Source organism: Lynx canadensis, chromosome D1, assembly GCF_007474595.2.
Source record: "Lynx canadensis isolate LIC74 chromosome D1, mLynCan4.pri.v2, whole genome shotgun sequence".
NCBI classification, from domain to species: domain Eukaryota; kingdom Metazoa; phylum Chordata; class Mammalia; order Carnivora; family Felidae; genus Lynx; species Lynx canadensis.
Genome location: NC_044312.2, coordinates 114,832,628 through 114,846,232, shown reverse-complemented (window position 1 = coordinate 114,846,232; position 13,605 = coordinate 114,832,628). Strand labels below are relative to the sequence as shown.

At 59.6% G+C, this 13,605-nt stretch overlaps 1 non-coding gene across 1 annotated transcript; it reads right to left on the bottom strand.

Annotated features, from left to right (window-relative positions):
- Nucleotides 1-11,346: 11,346 nt before the first annotated feature.
- LOC115526685 lies at nt 11,347-11,482 on the bottom strand. Its single transcript, XR_003972718.1, has one exon. It is a non-coding gene; the product is annotated as a U4 spliceosomal RNA (small nuclear RNA).
- Nucleotides 11,483-13,605: the final 2,123 nt, after the last annotated feature.

Below are 13,605 nucleotides of genomic sequence, written 5' to 3'. Positions count from 1 at the left end.
CCCCTGTGAGTGGAGGGTAGAGCACCCAAGGGCCCGGAGCCCTGCTGGGTCCCAGCCCTGCCCGACCCAGCTGCCGTGGCGGCCACACGGCACGCGGAGCTGACCTCAGGGTTCGACCCCTCCTATCGGTGACCGGCTGCTGGCGTGGGGGCTCCCTTGGCCCCGCGGGATGGCGCCGGCCACGCAGGGGCAGGGGATGGGCTGCAGGCCCCAAGGCGGCCCTCCTGGGGCAGCACGTTCGGCGCCGGGAGCCGCTCCGCTGACCGGTTGACCCCGCAGCTGTGGGCGGCACCCGACCCGGCGCCGCTGACCCCCCCGAGGGGATCAGGTGTCAGGGCGCGCCACCTCTTCCTGTGGGTGAGGTGACTAATCCCCCACCCCCTGGAGAGAGCAGGGCCCCCTGCCTGGAACTGCAGCTGGACAGCAGGAAGGAACCTGACAGGGGGCAGCCCACGGCCCCTGCCCGGATTACGCCAAGTTATTTCTGGAAGGAGCTACAAGCTGGGTGTGGTCACCAAGGCCACCACGAGCTCTTCCCACGGGGGAGGCTCCTCCAGGCCGTGGCTTGGGGCCGCCACCCTCGGGCTCCAGGAGGGCGTGGGGGATGGGCTGTCACCTCTGGGGCGGAGGTATGTGGCCAGAAGAGGCCCCAGTGGGTCAGGGCTGCCCCGGGCCCCTCGAGACCTCACCTCCTGCGGCCTCCGTGGGAGTCTGGCCTTGGGGAGCCCTTGGGAGCTGGGCGAGGGGTTTGTGGCTCTGACAGGGAAGGGGTGCTGCACGCCCACACTTGGAGAGCACAGACTGGGGGCGAGCTTCTGCCCAGAGACGGGGAGGCCAGGTGTTCCCAGAGACGGGGAACGAGAGGGACGCAGGATGCTGGGGAGCCTATGGCCGTGGCAGGCGGGCCAGGTCACAGTCGTCTCCTGACCTGTCCTCTCAGCATCCCCACACTGTCCAGGGGCACTGGTTCTGGCGGACTCCCGCCTCCCCCAACCGGCCCTGACCCGTTGGAGAAGGCTGCCGTGTCTGAGGCCGGATCCCCAGGGCACAGCTCCACCGGACGCTGGAGACACAGGGCTGCCTTTGGGGTGCGCCCTTCCGGGTGGGCGAGGTGTCGGGGGACGCCTGTGCGGGACCTGGGCACGCCTCCGCCCAGTGACACAGTGACACAGTGACACGGCCTGTGGACCAGAGGCTGCAGACGACGCGCCCACCTACAACGGAATGGCCAGAAGCCGCCAGGACCACTGCACCCCGGCTCGGCAGAGGGACTCACGACCCCGGACACCGCTGGGAACGTCAGCAGGGCGCCGAGAACGACCGTTCCAGAGGGGGACACGTGGGGCACGGAACAGGACCCCACGAAGGAGCGGAGGCGAGGGCACTGCCCAGGCGCGTGTCTGTGAGTCGTCTGACCCACGGGGCCCAGGCGGAGCTGCCTCGGTGTGGTCTGGGGAGGCGCGTGGCAGACGCGCTGTGTCAGGGCTGCTGCGACGTCCGGGTCCACGCGACAAAGGGCGCAGCGACGTGGGGGCCGGGGTGCACCCTGGCGGGCGTAGCACAGCAGCCCCCGCGCGCCGGAGGGTCTCCTGCCTGCTCAGCGGCCTGGAGGGACCGGGCACAGGTGGGCAGGCACACGCATGACTCGGAACAGAGCCACAGGGGAATAGGGCAGAAAGGGCGACTCGAGCGGCTGAGGTGGGAGACTGTGGCGTCCGCGGGTGGGGGTCCCAGTCTGTGCGGCTGCAGGCGTGGCTGAGGGGGGCCAGGACAGGCGGACAGGTGGTCGAGGTGGGCGTCGGGTCAGCGAGGACCGGGCCTCAGCTCTGAGTGAGGGGGCCCTGGGGGTGTGGACAGAAGCGGTCCGGCTCAGCCTTGTCCTTCAGACCCCCGCTGCCGGAAGAAGGGGGAGACCAGCGGGGAGCGAGGCGGGGTCAGAGGTAAAGGTGACAGGTCAGCCAATGCACAGGGGGAAGGAGGGCGGCTGAGGGAGGGGCTGGGAGGTGGGAGCTCAACAGTCCCCACCCCCCTCCCCCATGCTGCCCTTGACCATTAGCTGCCCCGTGAGGATGTCAGGTGGACAGGTGGGTGCGCGGGGCCCGGACAGGGCAGGAAGCAGCCCTTGCTGGGCTGGGAAAGAGGGGGCAGCCCTCCCACTGGGGAGTTGGGACATCAAAGGAGTGAATGTAGACAGAAAAGACGGGGGGGGGGGGGGTGGAGTGGAAGGTGGGGAGGGGAGGGGATGGGGAGGGGGGAGGGAAAGGGACAGGAGAGGAAGGGAGGATGGGAAGGGGGAGGGAAGGGTGGGGAGAGGAGGAGAGATGACCAGAGGAGAGGGGATGGGGGAAGGGAGGGGAGGGGAGGAGAGGGGAGGGGAGGGGAGGTGGGCCTCCTGGGTGTCCTCCAGAGATAGGACCTGTTCACGGGAGAGAGTCCTTTGACCAGATTTAAAATACCAGCCGTGCCCGATGACTGAGGGTGTTGGCGACATAAAGTACGGATTTCTGTCCACGGGGAGAGGGTGACCGAGGTGGGCAGGGCCTGGAGAAGGTGTTGGCTGTGTCCACAACCTCTGTAGTGGTGGCTTTCTCACGGGTCGTAAAACCCACCAGTGTCACACCCAGGTTCTTATTTCTTTACAGAATAGAATAAAAATAAATTGTGGCGTTACTGTTATAAAGCCTGCGCGCCTGGTCCTAGAGGAAAACGCATTGCTGACGGAGGTTCGGGAGCCGAGCAGGGGTGAAAGCAAGACCTGCCCAAACCATTAGGCACGTTTCTGATGGGGAGGGGCAGCTAATGAGATTGTGATCAGCCCAGGGGCCCAGGACCCCTGTCTGCCCAGTGCCCAGCTCAGGGGCTGGCGGGAGGGCTCCGGGAAGGGTGCCCAGGACAGGTGCACGCTGACGCGGCCCCAGGAGGACAACAGCTCAGGCAAACAGTCTGGGTGGCCCCCTGTGGGGCTCAGGGAAGGCAGTGCCCCTGGCCCCGCTCAATCTGTGCCCCCACCGAGCCCAGGGCTACCTTGTCCCTCGTGAGCACGCAGGTCGCTTGGCCTGTGCAGTGACAGAGCGGGTGAGGTGCCGTGGGGCAGCCCGGGTGTCTGGAGTCTGTCCCCGGGTAGTAGCCCCGACCTCGCATCCCCTAGGCTTGGTTTTGAGGGTCCCAGGGGATTCTGCCCCCCCGGGCGCTCCACCCCCACAGCCACTGGCCGCGGGTCCCAGGGGGCAGCTCCAGGCTCATCTAGTCTCATTTCTGGCGAGGGGTCTGTAGCCCCAGCCTGGACAAGATTCCTCTCATCCGGCAGCCTTGCTCTGTCCTCAACTGGGGCTCCCAAGCCTCCACGGGGCCACGAGAGGGCCAGCCAGTGTTTCGTGGAAACCAGCAAGAACCCAGGCCCTGCGGAGAGCAGTGCTGGCAGGGGCCCCGGCCCACGGCGGGTGCAGTCACATTCCCGACACCTCACCCGCGTGGCGGGAACGCGCCTGGCTCGTGGAGCCAGCTGAGCTCTCGCCGGGACTCCGCCTGCCGGCCCAGGGTCATCACAGACGGCTGTCCCTGGCGGTGTCCTCGCCTCTCCACCCCGGGCATCGGGGAAATGGAGTCTCTCCAGCAAGAGCTGGGCTGGTTTCGCGGCTCCGATCCTGGAGAAGCAGGCGCACGGCTCGTTTGTCTGCCGGTGGGCGCACATCACACGCCCGCACGGTCCCGGCGTGACGTGCGGATGTGGACACAAGTGGGGGCACCGCAGCCCTGGGAACAGCAGAGGCCCCTCCTCCAGAGGGCCCTTCCTGGGCACAGGGGCGTGGCCCTGACCCTCACCCAGAAACGCACAGGTCCGGCTTACTGTGCATGCCCCCGGGGGCCTTCCTGTGCACCTGCCTCCCCACCCCACCAACCCCTGCCCCCGCCAGGAGCCAGGTTCACAGTTCAGAGTTAAGTTCACCGACCACCGACCTGGGGGCAGTTCTAACTCCAGCCTGTGGTCTCATGGCCCAAGCACTGGGATGTAGTCTCGTGTCCCCAGGAGCAGCCTGGACGGTCACCCCTAGTGTGACCTACTTACCGATAGTCAGCTGTGTCCCGTACGTCAGGATGCAGCAGGGGGGACACAGAACCCAAGCGAGAAGACACCCAGGAACGACCCCTGATGGCCTCCCCAGGAGAATGCAACCGGGGGAAGCCGGGGGCTTCCGGACCGTTCTGGGAGCCGCACCCTCTAAGAGGGATGGATCCCAGAGAGGGGTTGTGCTCTGCCACCCAGCCTCTCCAGTGCTGGGGCCTGAGCCAGGACGAGGCTGGACACACCCCCAGTCGCCTCTCCTGGCTACTCGTCACTGCTGGGTCTCTGCCGCTGGTGCGGTGGGCGGAGGGGGGGCCGGTCAGCGGGAGGGCCTGGGTGTGGATGCCCGGCCGCCCCGGTCACCCAGACCGACGCCTCTCTCCGCACGTCACGCACGTCACGGGGGACATGGCCCCAGGCTGTGTGGGCTGCATCTGGGCCCCTCTGCCAATCTTGTGGCTGTGAGTCAACACTGGGGTTCCTGGAGGGAAGGGAGGGTCTGTTTGCTGGTCGACACTTGCTAATCTCTGCCTTCCACTGGGACACTGGGGCCCCTTCTGCTGTGTTAATCCTGAGCAAACCAGGCTCCGTGGCTTGCCTCTGACCTTCTCTTCTGTCCACACCTGCCCTGCCCGCACTGGGGCCACGCTGGGCCAAGCCTGCCCCCGCCCCCACCTCAGCGGGTTCCAGAATCTCCCTGCTGCTTCTTCTCTCCCATCCAGGGCTGCGGGCAAGGAGAAGGGAGAGGGAAGGTGGGGAGGGGGAGGCACCTGCCCCGGGACCTGCCGTAAGGCAGGGCCCCTGGAACCGAGGGCCCGTGCACGCACATCTGACGCCTCCTTGGGCTGGCTCTGCCCTCGAGATGCAGTGGCTGCCCCTCCCCTGTCCCGTTTCCTCCTCCCCCACTGCTTCCCTTCCCCTCTGCTGCTCAGAAAGGAGCTTTCCGGAGAACATTTTATTTTGATGTGGTTTCAAGTTTATGGGTAAGCTGTACAGATAGCAGAAAGAGCTCCTGTCTGCCTTTATCCAGATTCACGGATGTCTGCACCTCAGTCTCTCGGCTTTGCTGGTTCCTCTCGTGTGTGCGTGCACTTGCCCACCGTCTGTATCCACGTGTGTTTTCTAAGCCACATGGGTTTGAGAAGCATGGCCGCCGCCCCTCCATAGGGGCCCATAGAGACAGGCCAGGGGTCGCCCTCAGCAGAGCCAGCAGGGGCACGCCGCGCCCTCTAAACCAGGGCCCTCTGTGGTCTTGAGCCGGTCATGGTCGTCATGGCCGCACATTCTCCAGGATTCGATCCAGGACCACAGGTCCTCAGCCTTTCTCTGTGTTCCTTGACCATGGCCTTTTCGAGGGGTGCAGGCTGGTTATGTCGGACGGCACCCCCAAATCTGGGTCCGTGTGCAGCTTCCTCCCCCTAGGATGGAAAAATAACAGTAAAGCTGTGCCCTCGGGGCATGGCTTCTGGAGGCACCCAACGTCGGGCAGAACCATCGCCGGGATGGATGTCCACCTGCATCACTGGGCTCAGGGTGCGTGGGCCAGGTCTCTCCACTGGAAGCCACCCATGTTCCCTGGAACTGGGAAGGGTCTGATGGGCGGAGCTGGGGGCCCCGTAGAGAGCTGGGCGCCAGCCCGCCTCTCTAATCCCTCCCGCTCTCCTTAGTTGGCATTCCGATGCGGGGAGACCTTCCTCTTCTTTCCCATTTGTTTATCTTTCCTTGATTCATCTCTATCAGTAAAAGCTCATGAACTTCTATTTGCGGTGTGAATCTATTTAAAAATATAAACCCATCAGGAAAAGAGGGGGCTGGGAAGCTCTAAGCTTCTGTTCCCCACAGACACACTGGCACAAACAAGGATGAGGTGAGCCAACTTTGCCACAGCTCGAGACCGTCAGAGGAGTGCAGAAACCAAGCTAGTGTCCCATCAAGAAAGGGCTGTCTTCAAAATGATAGGAAATCTTTGGAGCATTTTTTCCCATCCTTGCCCCACCTCCACCCCAGTGCAGTGGCAGTTTTGGCCTTGGCCTGGCAGCCCAGTTTCCCATTATTCCTCCCCCAAAACCAGAAGGAGCAGAGAATGCCTTGTCTGCAAATTATTGTGTACGTCTGTTCTAACCTGTCTGGTGGGTACCTGAAGGGCTGACACAAGGTGCTCATCTCCGTTTTGCTTAACTTGGGACCTGGGTGGCCAAAGCAGCGGGCGCAGCTCTTGTAAGCCTCTAGGTGACCACAGACCCACAGATTCCTGGAGCAAGGGGTCACAGGTGGAGACACGCAGTGGTCCACCTTCAGCCTGCACCGATTCAAGTGGGGCTCTTCGGGAAATCAGGACATGAAAGCAGCTACGTGCAAATGGGAGTTTGGAAAGCCACATCCTTGTTCGGGCGAGACCCCCGGGCTCAGAGCAAGCCTGCCCGAGTGCTGAAGACCCGTCCCAGCACAGAGCCAGGCTGTAAGACTGCAGAAGCTTGAGATAGTTGAGAAAACTCTACCAGAGCATGAGCTGAACACGAACTAAAGGAGCAGAGACTTCAGTGATCACACCAGGTAAGGAACAGTCTTTGTAAAAATGTTTGGACAAGTCTCAAAACAAATGGACGGGACAGCCTTCAACAACAATGAAAGGAAGCAAGGAAATAAGGAAGGAGGAAAAGAGAAGAGAGGAGAAGAAAAGGCAGAGGAAAAAACCCAGCAAACACTGGAGAAGGCGGAGGTTCTAATTTCCAGAGCTACCTTAATTATAATAGTCACGTCCCCAGTTTTCAACGAAAATCACAAGGCTCACAAAGAAGACATGGCCATTAAAAGGAACAAAATCATCCCCGAGGAAGATTTACTGGACAAAGACTTTGGAACAGCTGTGTTAGGTGTGCTCGGAGGGCAAAGGGGACCCCAGATGGGAAACAAAAGGCAATCAGGCAACCGATGCGCGCCCAGAATGAGAATGTCGACAAAGAGATAAAAACCGTTATTAAGAAACCAGACAGGAATTCTGGAGCTGAAACGTACAACAACTGAAGTGAGGAATTTGCTAGAAGGGAAGAGTGAGAAGTGCACGTGCAGGAGGGGCCCTGGGCTGACATACGCACGGTGAGTGACCCAGGAGAGAAGAGAAAGGGGCAGAAATGTTGGAAGGAATAAAAGTGAAAACTTCCAAGAAGCACGACAATCTCCAAGTAGGATGAACTCCGAGAGATCGACACCGACACACATCGTAATCAGACCGCTGAGAGACGGGGAGATGACCCTGGAAGGACCGGACAGAAGCATCTTGGCACGTGCATGTTCTCTCCACCGAGAGACTGTCGGCTGACTTCCCACCAGAAATCTCAGGAGACAGAAGGGAGTGGATGGTGGATGTGAAAGTCCTGGAAGAAACAGCAGCCAGCCACGAATTCTCTCTGGGAGAGCTGCTGTCCTTCGAAAATGAGGGAGAGATTAAGACATTTCCAGAGAAACAGAAGCTGAGGGAGAGTCTTATTACAAGACCTGCTTTACAAGTACGGAAAGGAGCCCCTCGGGCTGCAGTGAGGGACACTAGACGGTAAATCAAAGCTGTACGAGGGAGTGAAGGTCTCCTGTACAGCTAAGCATGTGGGCAAATATAGAAGTCAATGTTACTATAATTTCTGTTTGCCCCTCCACTTTTAATTTTCTACGGGATTTAAAAGACAAATGCATGAAAACCACAAATCCGTGTTGCTGGGCGTCCACGGTAGCAGCCGTGACTTGTCACCACAGCAGCACAAGGAGCGTGTATACCGGAAGCTTGGTCGGCAGCAGGCCCACGTGGGCTACGGAAGCCTGGGGTGTTGGGTGGCCCCACGAGCAGCACAAAGACGCCCATGGAAATGAGAAGGGAATCAAAAGCCATCACTACAGAAAACCAACGAAGCACAAAAGAAGGCAGTCACGGGGGGAACAAAGAACGAAGACGCACAGGAGGCGAACAGTAACCGGGTGGAGGAAGCCTGTCGTTGTCAGTACTCACTGCACATGTGCACAGGTTGATTTAATCAGGGTTGATTTATGAAACCCCCGCCAGGGGCACCTGGTGGCTCCGTTGGTGAAGCATCTGACTTTGGCTCAGGTCACAAACTCACAGTTTGTGGGTTCGAGCCCTGCGTCGGGCTCTGTGCTGACAGCTCGGAGCCTGGAGCCTGCTTCCGATTCTGTCTCCTTCTCTCTCTCTGCCTCTCTCTCTCCCTCCCTCCCTCTCCGTCTCTCTCTCTCCCTTTCTCTCAAAGACAAATAAACATTAAAAAAATTAAATAGTTAGGAATGCCAGCTGGTGCAGCCACTCTGGAAAACAGCATGGAGGCTCCTCAAAAAACTAAAAATAGAACTACCCTACGACCCAGCAATTTCACTACTAGGTATTTACCCAAGGGACACAGGTGTGCTGTTTCGAAGGGACACAGGCACCCCCATGTTTATAGCAGCGCTATCGACAATAGCCCAAGTATGGAAAGAGCCCAAATGTCCATCGACGGATGAATGGATAAAGAAGATGTATATACATACAAGGGAGTATTACTCGGCAATCAAAAAGAATGAAATCTTGCCATTTGCAACTACGTGGATGGAACTGACGGTATTATGCTAAACGAAATTAGGCCGAGAAAGACAAATATCGTACGACTTCACTCATATGAGGACTTTAAGAGACAAAACAGATGAACATAAGTGAAGGGAAGCAAAAATAATATAAAAACAGGGAGGGGGCAAAACAGAAGAGACTCATAAATATGAAGAACAAACTGAGGGTTATGGGAGGGGTTGTGGGAGGGGGGATGGGCTAAAGGGGTCAGGGGCACTAAGGAACCTACTCCTGAAATCATTGTTGCACTATATGCTAACTAATTTGGATGTAAATTAACAAATAAATAAATTTAAAAAAAAACAAAGAAAGAAAAACACAATCCAAGGGCACCTGGCTGGGCCAGTCGGTAAAGCACACAGGTCTTGATCTCGGGGTCCTGAGTTCGAGCCCCACGTTGGGTGTAGAGATTACTTAAAAAATCAAATAAAACAAAACAAAAATAAAAGTAAATAAGAACCACAACCCAACTACACGCTGTCTGTAAGACACTTGCGTTAGAGCTAAGGTTACAGACAGGTTACGTGTGAAAAGCTTAGAAAAATATCTTCCGTGCAAACGGTAACCAGGAGAGAGCTAGGGCGGCCGCATCAGCACCTCATAAACTAGACTTTAAATTCCAAACGGTTAGAAGAGTCGGAGAAGGGTATTATGGGTAAAGAGTCAATTCAGCGAGAAAATGCCGCAATTACAAACCTCACGGACGCAACCACGTGCAGAGAGGCGGAGAGGCCCAGGTGACAGTCGGAGGCTCCCGCCCTACGCTCCCGGGACGGCAGAAGAGCCAGGCGGAGGGCAAAGAAGGAAACGGAACTGGCACCCACCATGAACCCCCTGCCCCACACGTGGACTCTCGCTAGGGCCGAAGATACGTGTGCCCCCAGTTCACACGGAACGTCCTCCCGCCTAAACTGTACCTGATGCTCCAAACAGGTTTTAATACATTCAAAAATATTACAATCATGCGGGCTCTTTTTTCCCGACTACAAAGGGGCTAAGCTACAGACCGGTAATGGGAGAAAAGTGTAACGTTCACAAACACGTGCAAGTTAACACGGTCTCAAGCGACCAGCGGGTGAAAGGAGAGATCAGGGGGCACGGGGAGATCAATGAACACGGAAACACAACAGGCCAGACTGTGAGTCTCGGCGAGGGGGCGCCAAGGGGGACGTGCCCAGGTGCGACGCCGGACGGGGAAGACCCCGGGTCCATTACCGAGCGCACACCTCACTGCCCCAGAAACAGGAGGGAGCTCGCGGAGGGAAGGCAGCGATAACGGTTCGAGCAGGGATAAAAGGCAGAGACAGCAGAGAAAACCAGCAAAACCAAAAGTCCGGTCTGAAGAGACCAGCAGACAGACCGCGAGCTGGGTGGACGGAGAACAAGCGGGAAGCCGCGGATGGCTAAAACCGAAGGTGGAAGGGGCGTTACTATTGATTTCACAGACACAAATGCGATCGTAAAGAATGCCATGAGCAATTTTGGTCGCATTGGATAAACTGGAAGAGAAGGACAAAGTCCTAGAAACGCACGATCTAACAAAACCGACCCATAAAATACGGGGACCTGTGGTCAGCGGGGAGCGTGAGTCAGTAATCGCGTCCCTCCCCGCCAAGAAAGTCTCAGGACAAGAAGGCCTCACCGGGGAGGCCGCCAGGTGCTTACAGAAGAACTAACACCAATACTTCTCAGACTGTTCCGGAAAACTGCAGAGGGGGGACAGCTCGGACGTCACCATGAGGCCATCGTTCCCCTGACACCAAAGCCAGACAAAGACAGAAAAAGAAAGGAAGGAAAACAACAACACAGGCTGGTGTCCGTCACGAATACTGGTGCAAACGATCCTCAACAAAACACCAGCAAAGCAACTGAGACGCGTGTTAGAGAGTTAGACACTATGACCAGGTGGGGTTTATTCCCTGGATGCAAGGACAGTCCGGCTTCCACAAATCAGCCAGTCACCCCATTCATGGAATGGGGGGGGGCGCACGATCATCTCGACTGATGCAGAAAAAGAATTTGCCAGAATTCAAGACCCTTTCAGAATAAACACGCTCAACCACGCAGGATCAGACGACAACTATGTCACGGTAAAGGGGACATACCGCAAGCGCCTGGCTCACGTCCTTCCCGGTGGCGAAAGACGAGAGCTTTGCCTCTCGGATCGGGGGCAGAGATGCCGGCCCTTACCACTCCCGCTCAGCAGAGCCAGGGCCACCAGGCAAGAAAGAGAAACACAAGGGGCCTGGATTGAAAGGGGAAAAGACAAACTATCCCTGGTCACAGATGACATGATCGTACACATAGAAAACTCTGAACTCCACCGAAAACCTGTTCGAGCTTCCTGCGGTCTGCACGTGCGCCCCCCAAGTCCACGTGTTGAAATCCTAACCCCAAGAGGTGACGGTGTCAGCAGGTGGCTGGGTCATGCGGGTGGGGCCCGCAGGAAGGGGGGCCGCGCCGTCGTGGGAGAGCCCCCACGGAGCCCCCTGACCCCTTGTCGGCAGTCTGCACCCCAGGAGAGAGCCCTCCTTGTGCACTGTTGGTGGGGATCGTGGAAGGCTGTGGTTATTACGTAGTTTGGCGATTCCTTACAGAGTTAAACACAGAATGATGATGTGGCTCGCAAGGCCGCTCCCAGGCGCTCCCCCAAAGGAGCCGGAAGCAAGGACTCGACCCGCGCTCACGGCAGTCAGAAGGTAGCCCCACGTCCATCCACAGGTGACCGTGTACGAAAACGCGACGTATTCAATTAGCAATAATCGCGCCTCGGATAAACCTCATTGGCTACGATACTGCCACTGTGCAAAGCTAAACGCGACGTATTCAAACGGTGGGATGTTACGGGGCTTTAAAAAGGTAGGGGATTCTGACACCTGCCAGCACGCGGAGCCTTGCAGACACGAAGCTCAGCAAACGGGCCAGACCCAGAAGGATAAATGGTGCGGACTGCACTCGCTTGGGCCCTGAATCTCCTCATCCAAGACAGAGAGCAGACAGCGGGCGCCAGGGGCCGGGGCGGTGGGGTGGGGTGGGAGTTGCGTGACGGACGGACGGAGTCTCTTACAGGAAAGACCAAAGGTGATGGAGAGGGGGGTGGGGACGGCTGCGCCCCGCCCCACACAGAGCTGTCACTCTCTCTTGGCCCCTCCAAGGCCCCTATTACTGCCCCACATGGTCCTGTGTGCTGTTCTTTTTGTCCCAGTGGAATCCCCAGTGCCCAGGGCAGTACCACCCTGGGGCTCAGAATTTGCTAGAAGAAAGGAAGGAAGGAGGGAAGGAGGGAGGGAGGGAGGGAGGGAGAGAGGACACGGGCAAGGGAAGCGATCTCTGTGAAGACCAGGAAAAAGCAAGAGGAGAGGTTGAGGGCTCGTAGTCTCCCCCCAAGGCAGGGTGGGAGGAAGGGGCACAGTCCTTCTCACAGTGGGGGTGGCTCCAGGGACCAGGATGCCCATCCCCCCACAGCCACCACCCCCCCCACCCCCAACGCCGTGACTTGCCCTCCCGACCAGCGACCAGTCACCAGCGGGGCGGTCACGGCCACCTCTCTGTATCCCAAATGCCCAGCCTGGGGCCGGGGTGCTCGGTAACGTCTGTCGATGGACCAGCTGGAGGTCTGGGGGGCTGTGGTGGCCCAACGCGTCCTCCACCTGCTCTTTCTGGAGCAGGCTGACACCCTGAGTCTCGCTGGAAATACCCTGAGTGCACTGGGAGCAGGGACAAGGCCCAGCCATCCCAAGGCCCAGGAGAGAGTGGCTTGTCACCCACGTGTGGGGTCTGGGGTGCTTCCCGGCCTGGGCCCGCTCCGCACCTGGATCACCCAGCCTAGGGCTGTCAGGTTCTAGCCTGTTAGTCACAGCACTGGGCCCCTTAGCTATGGGGTGTAGACCAGGGCTGCCGGGACCCCCATGGTTCCCATCCGTTGTGGCCACACAGAGAGGTCTGGGGACCAGGAGGCAGCAGGTGTAAAAGGCCCCACTCCCAGGCCAATCCAGGGCGGGCTCTGAGCAGACCTAGAACCAGCCATGCCTGCGACTCCCCAGGGCCATGCCCCGATCCTCCTGGACCCTCCTCCTCGGTGCCCCGGCTGGAGCCGGGCACACCACCAGACTCAGTAAATGCCTGAGGCTTGATGCGTCCTGGGGCCCTCGTCCTCGGTCTGCACTGTGGGCGGTTGGGGAGGGGTGAGCTCACACACCCCTGTGTGCCCACCAAGCCCTTGAGCGACGTGCACCAGCTGCGGGGCCGGGCTGGGGCAGTCGGCCTCTGGGTTCCGCACGGCCCCGTGGGGTCCGTGGGCGGGGAGAGGCCCTGCGAGCCCGAGGATGGACAGGCTCCTGGCGTGGCCCCTGGGGGAGCCCTCCCGAGCCCCAGGAGGCCTGTCCTTCCCGGTAGCCCCGCTCCCCTTCCTCGTCTTCTGTCCTCGGCTCTCTCAAGTGTGAACAGGTAAACTGGTTGAGCAAACAGGCTGGGCTCCGAGGCGCTGCATCCGGGATGTCTCAATCCCCACCCGCCTCTGCCCAGAGGACGGTGCTCGTGGGGAAGGACCAGGGCGGTATCCGGGCCACGCCGGCAGCCAGGTCTCCGCCTCGCTGGTCCGGTGCGCTTCCCGAGTGCCTACTGTGTGCCAGCTGTGAACAGTGGGTGAGGCCCGTGCCTGCATGAAGCCCTCCTTCCGAGACGACACACCTGAGGCCCTAAATAACTTCCATTCGGGTCCCGAGTCCAAGGTGGCCCGGGTCGCTCACGTGTGTGGGGGGTGAGGACCGCCCCACACGGGGCTCGCGGGGGCCCTCTGAAGGCTGCAGGGTGCTAGCTGAGTCGGGGGTGGGGGGCTGAGGATGTGCCAGCAGGGCACGGACTGAGAGGGGGACTCGGGGGAGCAGAGGGGGTCGGGCCACGAAGGTTCGGGCTGCGGGAGCCCCGGAGGTTGGCA